At 41.2% G+C, this 14,540-nt stretch overlaps 1 protein-coding gene across 1 annotated transcript in view; it reads right to left on the minus strand.

Annotated features, from left to right (window-relative positions):
* Positions 1-6,566: 6,566 nt before the first annotated feature.
* Positions 6,567-14,540, minus strand: part of LOC109031757 (uncharacterized) — a 28,916-nt gene continuing 20,942 nt past the window's right edge. Inside the window, exon 11 of the mRNA XM_019043491.2 lies at positions 6,567-8,050. The gene's annotated coding sequence lies outside the window, so the exon portion shown is untranslated. The remainder of the gene's footprint in view (positions 8,051-14,540) is intronic.

Below are 14,540 nucleotides of genomic sequence, written 5' to 3' on the forward strand. Positions count from 1 at the left end.
GTCTCCGAGATTATTTTCCGAGTGGCCTGGACGAAGCAATAAACCAGGAAATTCGTGTTTTAACAAAGGAAATTTGGCAACGCCTAAAGGTTCATACAATGTTTTTCCTTGGCACGGCCGAACGGTCTCCGAGATTATTTTCCGAGTGGCCTGGACGAAGCAATAAACCAGGAAATTCGTGTTTTAACGAAGGAAATTTGGCAACGCCTGAAGGTTCATGCGGCGTTTTTCCTTGGCACGGCCGAACGGTCTCCGAGATTATTTTCCGAGTGGCCTGGACGAAGCAATAAACCAGGAAATTCGCGTTTTAACAAAGGAAATTTGGCAACGCCTGAAGGTTCATACGGCGTTTTTCCTTGGCACGGCGGCCGAACGGTCTCCGAGATTATTTTCCGAGTGGCCTGGACGAAGCAATAAACCAGGAAATTCGTGTTTTAACAAAGGAAATTTGGCAACGCCTAAAGGTTCATACAATGTTTTTCCTTGGCACGGCCGAACGGTCTCCGAGATTATTTTCCGAGTGGCCTGGACGAAGCAATAAACCAGGAAATTCGTGTTTTAACGAAGGAAATTTGGCAACGCCTGAAGGTTCATGCGGCGTTTTTCCTTGGCACGGCCGAACGGTCTCCGAGATTATTTTCCGAGTGGCCTGGACGGAGCAATAAACCAGGAAATTCGCGTTTTAACAAAGGAAATTTGGCAACGCCTGAAGGTTCATACGGCGTTTTTCCTTGGCACGGCGGCCGAACGGTCTCCGAGATTATTTTCCGAGTGGCCTGGACGAAGCAATAAACCAGGAAATTCGTGTTTTAACGAAGGAAATTTGGCAACGCCTGAAGGTTCATGCGGCGTTTTTCCTTGGCACGGCAGAACGGTCTCCGAGATTATTTTCCGAGTGGCCTGGACGAAGCAATAAAACTCTTCAAACTCGCGGAGCGAGGACGTCCAAACAACGACCAATACGGCCGTGACGTCACCGGCGAAAGACTCGAAACAACTTGATTACGTATAGTTACTAGTTAGCGACATTTCGACGCCCCCCCTCCCCCCCCCACCGGGTGGCCCTTCCGAGGTCCTCGACCGAGCGCGACAAGTGTCGCGAGAAAAGTTTACCGCGAGCGCGGAAAGTTTTTTTTTAATCTCGTCGAGTTAGCTCGCGAACTGGGACGTCGAGCTGTCGTCGGTATTTATTGAAAAGCGGCGGGCCGATATTGCCGTGTGTGCTGGGGGAAAACGCCGTACGAGCCTTTGACTTATGCCAAATTTCGCCAGATAGAGTGTCTAGACTACATTTGGACCGCGTTAAACAGAAAGGAACCAAGCCACATCAGCTATTGCCAAATTTAACAGGGGATTTCAATTTTTTACGAGAGAACGTTTGTGCGGATTTCTTTGAAAATTTTAAGAAATTTACTTTGTACCGTGGAGAAAATCCATAGAAATTTGCACAAAAATCCGTAAAACTGTTTTCATGTAAAAAATTAAATTGCCCGATTAAATTTGGCAATAGCTGATGTGGCTTGGTTCCTTTCTGTTTAACGCGGTCCATTTTGCAGTTAGGAACAGGGCCGGACTTAGGGGGTGGCCAAATGGGCCGCGGCCTATGGCGGCAATTTTAGGGGGCGGTAAATTTTGCATTTTTTTAAAAGTAAGTATTAAAAAAAATTGGATTCAGGAAAAAAATTGCAAGCAAGAAAAGGCGACAAAATATCTCATTTCCAGAGAGTATAGTAAATTCTAATTTTGTCGTCTTTCGGTGATACAAGAGACAGAACCTTTAATTAGTCGAGTCTGGAACGACGCGGCGCAGAGAGCAATGATGACAAGGACTTGACATGAAAAGGAGAGGCCCTCGGCGCAGCGGTAGGCATTTAAGACACATCAGCGCCTACAAGACTGCATGAATACTTCACGCATTGCGTCAAACACAATGCGGTGAGCAGCGGTCGACGTGAAACGCATAGCGCCTACAAGACTGCATGAATACTTCACGCATTGCATCAAACACAGCGCGGTCAGCGGCGGTCGACGTGAGACGCATAGCGCCTACCAGACTGCATGAATACTTCACGCATTGCGTCAAACACAGTGCAGTCAGCGCGGCGCTGTGGCAGAAGTTAAAATCATTAAACCACATTTATGTTTGTTCTTTCATAATTTTTTGTTCATTTCTTAGAAATGGAAGGCCTTGTCCACCACACAGAGATAGGTACATGGAACTTAACTTTCGCGGAAAGTTCCGTGAAATTTTGATAGTAGTGTTGACAGGGCTTTCGCAAAAAGATGTTTCCAACACGAGTAAACGCGCCTTATGCACCCCCCCCCCCCCCTCCAGCACTTCACTTGTTGTTTTTATTGATGTTTCGTAACGAATAAGAAAGGGGCGGCAAAATACAGGCGGCAAGTAGATAAATCCGGCCCTGGTTGGGAACTGTGATTTCTGGCTTACCTGTAAAAATACTTACGTACATAAGAAAGCTTATGGTACATACGTTGTTTCTGAACTAATATGAACGGGCGATATTGCCGTGTGCTAGGGGAAAACGCCGTATAAGCCTTATACTGTTGCCAAATTTCCTCCGATTGAATATTTGGACTGCATTCTGCATTTAGGAACTGCGATTTTTGGCTTTTATGTAAAAACACTTACGTGGGTGAGAAAACTTAAGGTACCTACGTTGTTTCTAGACTGAGCAAGACAAAATTTTTGTTCCAAAATGCAAAATGTAGTTCATTTACTTGCGAACTGCTTTATAGAAAAAGGAACTCCGGGGATTGACTTTGAGTGGGGTAAGCTACCTCATGAGGAATCGATTAATTCACACATCTCTAAATAGCGAAAAAACAATACTGTCATCTTTCAGATTGCTACTGTCCTCCTCTCTTTCATCATCATTTCCTTACTTTCCTTCCTCTGTTCCTCCTCTTCTTCTTCCTATTCCTAATTTTCCAACTTTTTAAAACTTTTCATTCAGTTACCGGTTCTTTTTCCTCTCCTGCACTTTGACGTTCCCTATGAAGATAAATGATTTTATATATGAGCGAAAAATCGAAGTTCCTGATGAGAATTATTGCAAAATGAGCACAATTTTCTGAAACATTTTACAGAAAAGAACCGACAAGTTCTCCGTAAAATTCGTGTTTCATTGGAAACCGGCAAATTCCGAATTTTCTCAGGGCGTTTTGACTTAGTCCGACAGAGTAAGGCGAGTACTTACTTATGTCGCCCGCGACGTTTTGTAATTTCTACTCAATTTTTGGGTCATTTTTGGGTGAGTGCATGACGAAGTTTTGACCAGAATGCGAAGGTGGCGTGGCGTGTTTTGCGATACATCGATTGAACTGTCATTTGAACCTATGGAAAATGATCGACGAACAGGCTGCTCGCGACGAACACCTTAATAATCGATTCTTTACCATAGCTTCAAACGGGGAAATATCGATAATCGATCATTCGAATGTGTATCGCCGAGGGGTCGGTGCGAAGGAACAGTTCGGAGAAACGTTCCGAGAGGTTAAAATTAAGCCCCGAAAGTTCTTAGGATGAAAGGATGGACCCTTGCTGGGCCGAAAGCGTGATGTGATACTTTCAGCAACGCTCCGAGCTTATTTTCTGCTTGGGTGTAAATAACAACCCCCCTCTTCCGGCCGAAGAGTAAGCTGATTTAGGATTACGTAAATGTTTCCCTGAATTCGATAATATCCTCACTTTTCACGACTCAGCCTTTGTACGCAGTGGCGTGGCGTGAATAGACCACTAGACAAGGAACGAATTTCAGCATTCTGATATATGTTCCTTAACCAAAATTTCACGTAAAACACGATTCACACAAAGAAAATTACCGAAATTAACTCCTTACGAAGAGATTTAATGATTCTTGATGCGTGAATTCAAACCACCCGCTCATTGAAAACTCAATGCTCTACGTGAATCACATTAAACGTTACCATGACAGTCTCTGCGATATAAAAATCTGGCAACCTCAATCTTGACGCTTTGGCTCAGCTATAGCATTTTGCTTATAGTTTGAACAACACATGGTGGGAAAGAACATTGCTCGATCGAGAAGCTTGCTGAAACCGTTTAGGTACGCGATTTGACTCACGTAGAACTTTGAGTTTCTCGTAAGCGGGTAGTTTAAATCCCTCGTAACCAATGTGAAATAAAAACGTTTATCTTCGTTAGGAGTTGGTTTAAGTAATTTTCGTTGTGTGAATCGTGCTCTACGTGAAATTCTGACTAAAAAACATGTATCAGAATGCTTAAATTCGTACCTTGTCTAGTGGTCCATTCGATAATAGGTATCCTTACTTTTCACGAATCAGCCTTTCGTGCGTCGGATGTTGCCTCATTTACTCTCAATTTCTGTTTTTTGACCAAAAAACTAATTGATATTCTGACTTAAAATTGTTTGTGTACCTACATTCTTTCATTCTTTATAATCTGAGGAATATCCACAGAAAGTTTTAAGGCTTTCTGTCGTCTGCTTCCTGTTGAAAAAGTTTTGAGAGGAAAATAGACAACGTGAAATGTTGTTACAAAGTAAAAAATTTCCTTGTTCGGTGTTACTTCGTGTTGCTTCGTGTTACTTTTCTTGATGTCAGATTAGAGCAGAGGACTTGGTTACTCAACACAATTTTTGGTTAAATATATCCAAATCGTAGGTTACTCTGAAACATTGGGGCATGAAGAAAGTGCCCTGCGGGATTTATGTGATCTTGTTTTCTTCCTGCTCAACGTTGTTAAACGAGGATATGAGTTTTTGGACCACCGCTCTCTTTTAGCGCAGTGGTATTTGCGAGGAATATTCCGTACTCGTAAAGGATGCCAGTCATTCTTAATATGTTGGAGCACCTTCAATTTCGTGTGATACTGTGCAATACCTCTGTTGCACCATAGTTGCGATACAGTCGCGGCGGGCGAGGGTGACCAGCGCGACGCGCGCATTGGCGCCTACAAACCTAATTGGGATACTTCACGCATTGCGCAATGCGTGAAGTATCCACTTAGGTTTGTAGGCGCCAATGCGCGTCGCGCTGGCAGCACGCCGCCGCCGCTCCGCTGTGTATGGCTGTAATATTTAAACTCGCGAAGTCCGCGTTTTTCAATTCACGATTTTGAAATGTTTGCACACTCTGCATGGATTATGCTCATCGAAATTGATGAAAAAAAGTTATGTATTAAAGGAAAACCCAATGTGTGTTTTGTAAATATCTAGGTGGCTTCGTGTCAAATTTAATGATTTTCAAAACACTTTTTTCTTTTATATCTTGTACTGCGCTGCAGCGTGGTGTTGGCGCAACCAAACGCTCAAAATTGGACGTATTTAACTCTTTAAGATCGATGTACAAATGGGTTAAAACCAAAGATTATGTGCTTCTTGGTTTGTTTTCATTTTTTAATCATTCCTGTATAGTTTCTTTTAACACAACTGCGGCTCCTTCAGATTAGTAGCAATGCAATCACTTGAAAAAGGTTTTTACAAATATTTGCCACGATTTAAAAATGTAATTTTTTTTTAAAATGAAGGAATATTTTCATTAAAAAAAGGTACATATAAGGTATATTTTAAAATGAAAATTTTAAGGATAGAAACATGGCCAAATATTTACCAATGACAATTTGACAAGATGAGTCAAAAGAGGAGGGTAAAATTTCATTTAAAAAATGAGTTACCATAACAACCCCTCTTTCTCTTTTAATTTTCTCATTTCGACATCGTCGATATAATTTTACCGACGGACTAGAATATAGCGCTTGGACCATGTCACTGTTGCTTATTTTAAGCGAGGGCGTAAAATACTGGACAAAACAGGTGCGCGGACAAAAACATCATTGACGGAATGTCCTAAAACCGATCCGTCCAAACTGCAACTTTTTACCTTAAATATTAACCGAGATATTGCACTATGAAAAATTCGGTTCACGGCGTCATCCGCCACCGTGATATTGACACCCTTGATTTTATCCGTGGTTTAAGTCGAGCAACCAGTGCATTTGTTTATATTAGTGATTGATGAAAGAAATTTGGAAGAAACATAGGGTGTCACTACCGCGGTGGATGACGTCATGATCCGAATTTTTCAAAGCGTCATATCTTAGATAATACTTATTAGCTCATCAGCAGGAATTAAGCATCAAAACACAATTCTATGACCAGCGCGACTGACCCATTCTGATGCGACAAAAATTTCGAGCCTCTCGATGCATTGGCAGGGTAAAACTTCACAAAATTTCTTCTTCAACACTTCTTTTGTTCTACTTAAGAACAAACTCGAAATACGGAGAAAATAAAAATGGTAGTGGCGAGGCAGCCTCCGTCAGATTCAGCCGCGATGTAGAAATGCACATCGGTCGATGCTGCATGGCTTCGTAAATACATCTTTATCAAAGAAAACTTTTCTAATACTCAATTTGCATACTGCGTATGCTCGATTGCCTCCGACAAATTTCCCAAGAATAAATGAGACCCGATGAAGAAGATTTAAAGGATTTTCCTTTGAAAATCAGGTAATCAGCCAGGAATTCGAACATACTGTGGGAATTCAAGTAAAAACAAGTCGTGTAACAAGAAAATAAAACAACATTTTTTTATTCAACTTCAGGTTTTTCAAAAATCAAAGAGGGCAATACAAAAAGTAGCAAATGAAAAAAAAAACACAACGGAGAAAACAGAGCAGAACGTGGTAATTAAAAATAAACCTAATTTTGTACAGAATCAACACTTTTAGGACTAACTACTAGTCATAATTCAGACTGACTAAAAGGAATTAAAGACCGAACGTTCTCGAATGAACGAATGAGCTAATATACATCGTTTGATAATTACAAAAATGGTGGGTATTCTGAGAAGTACAAGCCTTGTTTATCCTTTTCGGATACTTCAGACGCATGCCAATTCAAGAATAATGACAACACAAGAACACTTGACAATGATAGGTCAAAACACAGCTAATTCACAAAAATGGACTGCAATTTTAAGGCAGCAAATTTGAGACCATTTTTCTTCGTTTTGAGGGTGTGTCACGCCCCTCAAAACAACAATTGTCAGCTGGAATGGATCGGAACAACCTTTTGATTTCATCATGATAATCAACTTTTACAATTCTACATAGTTCTTAACACATGCCATTGCTATTTTTTATATATGACAGTGGTCATATGAATACAGCTAGAGCGGGCTAAAAGAACCTACCTAGCACATTTTTTATGTAATGTAGTGGTCATACTAATGTTCAATTTGTTTGTTGAATTGCACTCATCTGTTGATCCTGATGGTTCATAGGAGTTTCGCGTACCGTAACGGCAGATTAAAACGCCTTTAATTGATTGAATAGGCACACCGTGCTCCTAGAAGGTCGAATAGTGGTATCACGCCCAACAGCACACGTAATACGATTTTGGCATTATGTACCGTGAAACTTTTTGGCAAAATATTATTTAGTTTTAATTAATTAATTTGAATACTATTCTTCAAGTTATATCCAAATCAAATTATGCGTAAATTTCTCTTTACATGAAGTTAAAAGAAAAAACTAAAAAACAACAGTTTTCCAAAAAAAGCGTAAAATATTACAGAACATTTGGCAACGTGCAGATGTCGTTCGTTTTTTGGGAGGAAAAATCTTCGGCTAATCTAACTGAGAATTTCACCGATTTTTCGTCTAATCCCATAAAACAATCAAACAAATCTTGGACAAAAATTGTAAATCTTGTAAAGAGTTGAATTCTAAGAGTTAATTTTGCAACCTTGGAATGGAGTTACGTTTCTTCGCCGGGAGAGCGACGATGTTCTTTTTGAAATGAGCCAGGAATCCAAGTTACATACTGCAGAGTGTCATCTAATTTGTGACTGTTCTCATGCTTATAATTTCTTTTTCTTTTCGATCAAAAAATTTTTTTTACAAATTTTTGGCAAATACATATTGCTCTTCCTTTGAAAAATCATAATCGAGATACACAAATTTTTCAAGTTTCTCTATTTCTAGAGAACAAAAAGCTGATGACATGAGCGAAGATATCCACGCGTGTATTACTGCGCAATTATTCCTTTAACAAGAAACAAAAGAAAACAATAATCCTCCGGCATCAGCTGGAAGTTGAATATAGGATGCGAAGTATTGACACAACTTTCACGTAAACGTAAAGGCAGTTGTAAACTATCATCATACGGGATAAACTGTCCTCCAAAGCTGCTTTAACGAACGTTACTTTTCTAGATAAGACAGACTGAGACAAGTGCTGTCAAAAGTCAAAGGAGAGAACTCAAACCTTGAGTTTTGGGATCAAACCAAAGTAGCAGATGCAATATTTCGGCAACTTTAACCAACTTGTCGGCTTGACCTCTGTATCGTCGTCATGAAATCATCTTCCATAAAATGTATAATTTATGTTCCGAAGAGAATCACCCCCTTTTCCCTCCCTTTCCACGTCCACCGATTTTTCGGCACCCACGCCTCGTTAAGTGCCCTCTCCCGCTTCCCATGGCCTCTCTGTGGGCTGATTTTGTGGGTTAAAATTGATAGAAGAAGCAACAGACAAAGAAGACATAAGATTGAGATATGACTGAGAACTGAGAACAAAATCTTTTTGTGGATTTAAGAAATGCTGTAGTAGAACATGCTATTGTGTTTCCTTTTACTCAATTGAGGTTCAGAAGTTGCCTTTGCAATTTGCGATGGGTAGTAATAAGTGTCTCCACAAGTTTGAACTGTTCAGCAGCAATCGTGATTTTCCTTGATCCTACAAAAAAGTGTGGAAGCTTTCTGCACTTTGAAATGTAAAAATCAAACACGATTTTTCAGGCGTTCCAAGCGATCAAGCGTAAGTCCAAAATGTATCCAACACTGCCAAAGATCTGTTTTTTAAGCGAATTTGTGATCACCCTAATTGCGACACCGGCCACCCCCTGCAATGAGCTGTCCGACGCAAAGCTTGTAACGTTTAAAACCAACCGGCAGGTTCTGAGTCTAGAAGGTGAAACCCTCATCCCAGTGGTCATCGACCTCGTGCAATACATAAGGATATGCGGCGTGAGGGAGAGGAATGATGCCCTGGCAGGCATGTTCCTATCCGTAAATGAAAAGGAAACCAACAACACGGGGGCAACGCTGAGCGGGCAAAAGCGGTTGATACCCCTAGCGATCGCCGTTGGAGCAGGGATCGGAACAGCAGCCTGGATGGGCTACAAGTGCCTCATGCTTAACGATAAAATAGACGAACTCAGAATGGAAGCGAATAGGCAGGCTAATTATCTTAAAGGAGCCATCATTACTACAGCTAATAATCAGGAGCTACAGTTTGTGGCAATACGGAGTGAGCCTTAAGCCACCGCCTCATCCTCAAGTTCAGGTGAAAACCACCGACATGCGACAGTGTAGTGTCCTAGGAGTAATCCAACATTAAAAGAGGAAATAAAGCAACAAGGCACTCGGCCGAACAACAACACGCGAAGGAATGCACCGTACATGTAGCAGGGATCAAATTGTAAGGGACGTTCTCAGAAAAGTAAGTCACCCAGGGCAGGTGCAGCAGAATTAAAAGGTTTCGGCCATAAAAGTGTCAAGCCAGATTGATAGCACGGGCCTTTGGCGGAGCCCGCTGCGAGCCGGGGGGGGGGGGGGGGGGGGCGTAACGGCAAGCAAAGGCGAGAAAGCCTAAATCGGGGGGACCAACCAGAGCTTAGCATCGGTTCTTGGACCAGCCAATCAGAGATAGCGTGGGGTACGCTGGGGGTGGCCCCCAAGAAGGGTTGAACAGGGACCAAGGTGTTGGGCTCTGGAGGGGCTCCTCACTTCGAATTCTACTTTTCAAGTCAAAGGGAGTCAACTCCTCGAGTCTTAGCGACAAATATAAATTTTTTTCCCAGACGAACAGATATTTTTCCAAGTCCTTCGAGACAACCGCCTTATTTAAAAATTCACACATTTTTTTTTTTTGGTTTCATACCCATGACGATTTTGTTTTGTTAATTTTGGTTTCGTGTTGTTAATTTTTCGGACTTTCCACATTATAATTTTTCATCGCCAATCAGCGACTTATATTTATTGCTCACTCTAGAACCCTACACATTTCGTGGTGCTTGGCGCGTACAGCCGTGTCTACAGCTATGATGGACCGTATTTCGCGGGGCGTTCGTAACTTTTTTGGCTCTCACTGCGTGGTGACTCTCGATTTGGCGCCCCTAATTGTGGTCTTTTTTTCTGGTGTTGCCTATACGTACGAGGATCTGGCGCGGTCCTTTAGTGCCGTGTTTCCCGCAAACTTTCTGTATTTCACAAGTGACGAAGATATGCGGTGGCAACCGAGCTTATTCCCGCCCTGGGCTCACTCTCGCTTTCATTTGGATATAGGCGCCGCTCCTAACCGTGATAGCCCTCCGACATACCACAATTTAATTGTGTTCTTCGACTGCACCAGCCCGCCCCAACAAGATGTGCACGGCCGGATTTCGATTGGGGACTATACCATCAACCCTCAATCTGCCTCTCACACGGACTCGGAATCGTTGAGGAAAGTTCTGCTACCCTTTTAAATTTATTTTTGTTGCGTATTTTATGTGTATTTCTCTAATACACCCCTTTTTGATTGTTATTTTGACGCTTCTTCTTTATTCCTATTCCGAGGTTAACTTAATTTGGGACTGAAGGAAGCAAGTTGTGTGTATTATTATTATGGATCCCCCATAGTCTGTAATCCCTCCCCCCCCCCCCCCCCCCCCCCCGGGTCTTGACAACCTTCGAACTTGCTGCTCACCCATCACTTCCTGCTGTAAATGGTAACTATCATCGACTGAATGATGGCCAACTTAAGCTTGCCCTCAAAAATGTTCAGTTCGGGCGCAGGAGATTCAGTTTTTGTGCGGGATGTGTAAGAGATGGTTTTTGATGAGGCTGTGCTCTTAGAGTCAAGTGCCCGAGGCAAAAAAGCTAATATTAGGAAAGATGCGGAACTAAGACCAGGTCTTGATGTTGACGGCTTGCGCTACATGAAAGGATTGTCAAGAGCTAGAATTGTAAAGGAGATGAAAGTAGGGAATCCGGACATCAATTTTGTCATCGATAAGAGAAAGATCCAAGGATGAAGACTTGCTTCTTCAGTTTTGTGTGAATTGAAAATTCGTGTCCACCAAGTGTGTTATCGGCCGTCTCACAATATTTTGCATCGGACGACTTGGTGAGAAACTGCTTTTTCTGTGTTTTGTAACGCATCGTGAAGTCCCAGTGTTTTATTTTTAATTGTTTCAATATCACTTCGTCTTGTTCTTTCTATGTTTCGTTTTGTTTTTCAAATTTACAATAGCAGGATGGAGATGGCACCGGTAGTTCTACAACGATTGCGGTAGCGGAAAAGGAGACTCTTAAGGGAAATGTACGGAGACAAATCGAATATGTATTACCCATTTGCCGCAAGAGCTTTGTTGGGACGCAGACCCTACGAATTCCATCCAAGGTTTGACAAATATGTTGAAAATTGGGTCAGTAGATACAATGAGTTGACTTTTCAGGCATTTTCGAATGACTCAAAGTTCTGTCACATCCTTCTGGATTTGCTAATACAAGATCGTGATTTTCGTGTCAACAATGTCCACGGAAAGGAAATGGTTGAGCCTCTCCGATGTTTGCTCATAACACTGCGTTACCTACATCTCCTCCAAAAGGACTTATTAAAATCCGAGCGAAATATTCAATGTATGTGAATCAACAGCCTTCAATGATGTTGAAATAACTATTAAAAGCATCTTGAAACTGCATAAAACACTTATTAAATGACCGACAGAAGCTTTGGTGCTCTGTATAACGACACAAGGGCGAAATATGCAGGCCTCCTTGGATGACGAAAGGGCTATTGCACATTCAGCTACTGAAGGTCTGACCTTAGCAACCAGAGGGAGAGTCTATGAACAAATGGCGCCCTATAGGGCAAGGTCGATAAGTGAGTCCCGCCGTGAAACCAGTGCGGAAATTGACCAGGTCATCGGTTTTGGACGAGAGAAGGAGGGGTCAGCCATTTTTTCTCGTGCCGGGTTTGAGGTTTGCGACTTAATGTTACTGCGTTTTCGGAGTCAGCGAATTGTTCAGTGCTTTGTGTTTTTAAATTATTATTTACCTTTACCATGACTTCCTCAAAGTCAGGGAATGAATCTGCGGTGGAGTAGACAGTAGATCTAGAGTTGATGGAGATCTAGAGTTGACGTATTAATCTACCCTGAAAATGGTAGCAATGTTGGTTGAGGCGAGGCCATATCTGTACAGCAAGGCGGACAAGGATTTCAAAGATGCTCGTTTTAAATCCAACGCTTGGGACGAAATTGCTAAAGAATGTGGTCTGTCTGTACAACAAGGCGGACCAGGATTTCAAAGATGTCCGTTTGAAATCCAACGCGTGGAACGAAATTGCTAGAGAATGTGGTCTAGCAAGTAAGTACTCCTTCCACACGTTGAGCTATCTTGTATGTTAGGTCATTCGAGAAGATCGTGTACCCCAGCGAAAGGTTCCTAGAACTCTCTAAACATCCGTCGGTAAGTGGGTGAAAAAGAAATGATGAGGCATTGGTGTGAGTTTTGAAGCTGGATGGTCAAGTTCGATGTATTGCCTCAATTTATTAGGTATTTATTTCTTAAGCATATTTATGAAACAGAAAAATTTGATTTATTTTTCCTGACCTCCATTCCTCAATTTTCATATCAAACCAAAGTTAGAGATTCGGCGTGTCAAATCAACGAGTTTTGGGTTCCGATCGCCACAAATTCTCGAGGAGCTGAGGCCAAAGAATTAAGCATCATCATCATCCTCATTTTTAAAAGGGAAACAGTGCCAGAGAAAGAAAAAGGTTGACCCGATCTATTCTTACTCCCAAGATTCTTCACAGTCGTCTTCGGTTAAAAACTCACATGGCAGTCAGGCTTCTCGAGGCAATCAGGTCTTGCAAGAATCAATCAGCGAGTATGAAAAGACACATTTGATAAACAAACCATATGCCAGAACAATAACGAATAGTCAACCCAACAATAGGAAATTTGTTAAAAGAGATATATCCTTTAAAGATCTAACTCTTCCCTCCGACCAATGGATTCGAGACAACATAAAAAATAGTACTAATCATACAGATAAAAATCTAACTAAAGATTCAATATCACCTACCCGTAAACATTGAACTCACACAGTCCAATCTCCCAAAAGCCCAATTCCTCAACCAACTAACAAAAACTCCCAAAATCGACCATCAACTCCAACACCCCTTGTCAACCCTCTAACTAAACAAAATTAAACTTTTAATTTTAATTTTTAATTTTCTCAAGATTTAAATTTGATTAAGAAAAACGTAGACCTGATCTATTCTTACTCCCAAGATCCTTCACGGTCGTCTTCAGTTAAGAACTCGCAAAGCAATCAGACTTCTTGATTTCAATGTATCAAAAATCAAGGTTATATTTAGGCATCCCCATGAGAGCAAAAGATCTAATTCCCCAGATTCTCCTTATTTAGGGTGAGAACTTACAAGGCAATCAGACTTCTCGAGACAATCCGGCCTATCAAGAATCAATCAACGAGTATGAAAAGGCACATTTGATGCAGCAATCTCAAGATTAAAATATGATTTGGATAAATCAAAAATCAAGGGTATCTTTAGGCATCTCCAAGGGAACCAAAGATTTAATTCCCTTCTTCGGTCGGTCTCCCCTTTTCCGTCATTTTTTTCTGGGCTCCTCCCCCCCCCCCCCCCCCGTCTTGTTCAATTTATCCTTAACTATCGTGTAAGTAATCGTTCTTACAAAACGTGACAGGAATTACATTCAAGTAACCTCTTTAGCCAATCAGCTTAATCTTTCCTCCGTTTAATTTTTTCTCAATTAATTAGCCTCCAGCTTCTTTTCAATGTTATAATCATGCCTTCGTGCCCTGATTGTAAACAAAATTTTGAACCCATCAACTCTCTGATAAATCATATCAAACAGTTCCATTTTAGATCTGCTTATGCCGATCCAATAAATTGTGGGGACTGCGGGAAACCATTCTCTGCATATCCTAATCTTCGTAAGCATTTTAAAACCTGTCGCATGAAGGTACAACTTGAAGACCCTAACTCTTTGCTAAGTGACACTGTGCATAATGCTACCGTGGACATAGTTGTATCTCAGCCAATTGTCGAAAATAATCAGTTTAACGCACAAAATGTTAGAAGTTCAAGAATAGGAGATAGTTCCAAAGGCACAACTGCTGATCCTATTCAAATGCTGAATAAAGAGTGTGCAAACTTCATTGCCTACTTATATTCTCATGTGTCTTTGCAAAGAAAAATGATACAAACGGTAGTTGAAGGTGTTTCAGAAATTTTTAGCACTGTAAGAGACATTTTAGTAGAAAAACTGGAAGAACACTTGACTGATCAATCAATGACAGATTTAATGCCTTTTGTTGCATCTCTATAGCAACGTCAATGAGATATAAAGAAGTTCAATTTTATCAAATTCACTCTCTCTGTACTCCGGCTGTTTATCTCATGTAATTAATTGTTTTTTAAATAATATTCTATCTT

This window comes from Bemisia tabaci, chromosome 9 (assembly GCF_918797505.1).
Source record: "Bemisia tabaci chromosome 9, PGI_BMITA_v3".
Lineage (NCBI taxonomy): Eukaryota > Metazoa > Arthropoda > Insecta > Hemiptera > Aleyrodidae > Bemisia > Bemisia tabaci.